Below are 2,287 nucleotides of genomic sequence, written 5' to 3'. Positions count from 1 at the left end.
CCCTATATTTTGTTGAAAGGCAGAATTAACATGAGACAAAAACGAAAAGATCGAAAAAGAAAGAGAGAGAAGGAGGAGGGGGAGATGGTAGAGAAGAGAGACAGAGACACGTAGAGAGACAGAGACACAGAGAGGTTGAAAGCCAGAAAAAGAAACACAGAGAAACTACTGGGCTGGAGAGATGGCTCAGTGGTTAAGAGCATCGATTGTTCTTCCAGAGGTCCTGAGTTCAATTTCCAGCAACCACATGGTGGCTCACAATCATCTATAATGGGATCTGGTGTGTCTGAAGACAGCTACAGTGTACTCATATACATAAATAATCTTAAAAAATAAATAATCATATAAATAAATAAATCTTTACAAAAAAAAATAAGTAAAGGCAGAGAAATTGAGGCCTTGACAATCCTAAGTAGAAAACCTGTGAGACACAGGCGCACACACACATACACCTATGCACAAATGCACATGCATTTATTTAAAAATGTAATAACAACTTAAAAATAGCAATAAACGAGACTGGAGGAGTAACTCAATGATACAGTGTGAGCTTAGCTGAGAAATTGGTCTCCTGCGTTTCCAGTGCTGAGGACCGAACCCAGGACCTAGACAAGCACGTTTCCATTGAGCTAAACCTCCAACCGCAGAGAAAAAGGTTCTTGAAGGCAGGGACAGGGTGCTTACTTCTAAGCCTCTGGTGCTCTCTGCTTTCCACACTGACACCCAGAGTTGCTGCTTATTTATGTAGGAGGCAGGAAGGTAGAGGGGACAGAGAAGAGGCAAAGACAGAGGTGGCCATCCAGACACACAACAGGGACAGATCCTCTGACCTTTTGGGACTGATGTTTGAGACCAGGGAGACATAAAGTCAGAGAGGGCAAGTATGGAGAATCTCTAGAGTGATCCAGGGCTCAGCCAGAGGCAAGCTGTTTATCTTCTTCAAGAGAAAGAAACTCAGCTTCTCTCTCATGGCCCTCAGAGCCCAGTGTCGCCTGGCCCCAGCCCACACGCCTCATTCAAAGACCTCTCAGCTTGGTTCCACCTGCTACTCTGACTAGGTCTTCACAGACAAGTCGCCCCTTCCTCCTCCCATCCCACCTTTGCTAATGTGTTGTTCTGTTGAGACAGGGTTTCAACAAGTAGCCCACGTAGCCTCTAACTTTTAATCCTCCTAATCTCAGAAAGAGTCATGGTATCCAGCCCCCAGCCCCGCCATACTGTCTCAGTCTCTATTCTCCTATCCTGAGCTACTATCTTCAAAGTCCCCATCACAAAGACACGATTATCTCTTACGTTTATTGACTGCCTTTTCTCTGTTACCCTCTCCCAGAATCTGGACCATTGTCTGCCTGAGTAACCAGTGTGGCCTTACTTGGTTGGGATTGTTCTCTCATCAAGAGTTTACTTTATGGAGCTGGGCCTAGCGACTGTTCTGGTTTGCTTTTCTGTTACCGTGATAGAACACTGGCCAAATGCAACCTGGGAGAAAAGTATTTATTTCATTTTACTCTTCCAAGTAATAATCTGTTATCGTGGGAAGGCAAGGCAGGACCCAAAGCAGAGACCATGGAGGATCCTGCTTGCTGGCTTGCTCCTTGGGGCTTGCTTAGCCTGTCTTCTTATACAGGTAGGATCATCTTCTCATACAGGTGACACCGCTCACAGTGAACTAGGCCGTCCGCATCAATCATTAATCAAGAAAACACCCCACAGACCAATCTAATGGAGGCAATTCCTCAACCAATGTTCTTTCTTCCCAGGTGACTGAAATCCAATACTTGGTGGGGTGGGGAAGGGCAGAGGTGTGGAGTGGAGGTGGTATTTCTAGTTCCAGGCCAGCATGAGCCACGTGGCAGGTTCCTAGAGAGAGTTGAGAACAGAAAGAAAGTTTTATTGTATTTCTTTTGTCACAATAAGAAAATTCGTATAGGTAGCAAGATCTGAAAGTTTAGGAGATATTATCACAATTATTTTTTTAATATTTATTTTTTATTTTATGTGTATGAGTGGTTAGCCTAACTAACATATATAAGTGAATCACATGTGCACAGGATTTGAAGTGGCCAGAAGGGGGCACTGACTCCCTTAGAACTATAGTTAAAGAAAGTTGTTAGTTGCCATGTGGAGGCTGGGAATCAAACCCAGGTCCTCTGGAAGAGCAGCTGGTGTTCTTAACTTCTGAGCCATCTCTCCAGCCCCTTAGGTAATAGTCTTTTTTTTTAATTATATGTATACATACATATACATATACATATACATATACATATACATATACATATACATATAC

This window comes from Grammomys surdaster, unplaced genomic scaffold, assembly GCF_004785775.1.
Source record: "Grammomys surdaster isolate TR1022 unplaced genomic scaffold, NIH_TR_1.0 262, whole genome shotgun sequence".
Lineage (NCBI taxonomy): Eukaryota > Metazoa > Chordata > Mammalia > Rodentia > Muridae > Grammomys > Grammomys surdaster.
The sequence above is the reverse complement of the archived record's forward strand: the minus strand, read 5'-3'. Positions refer to the sequence as shown.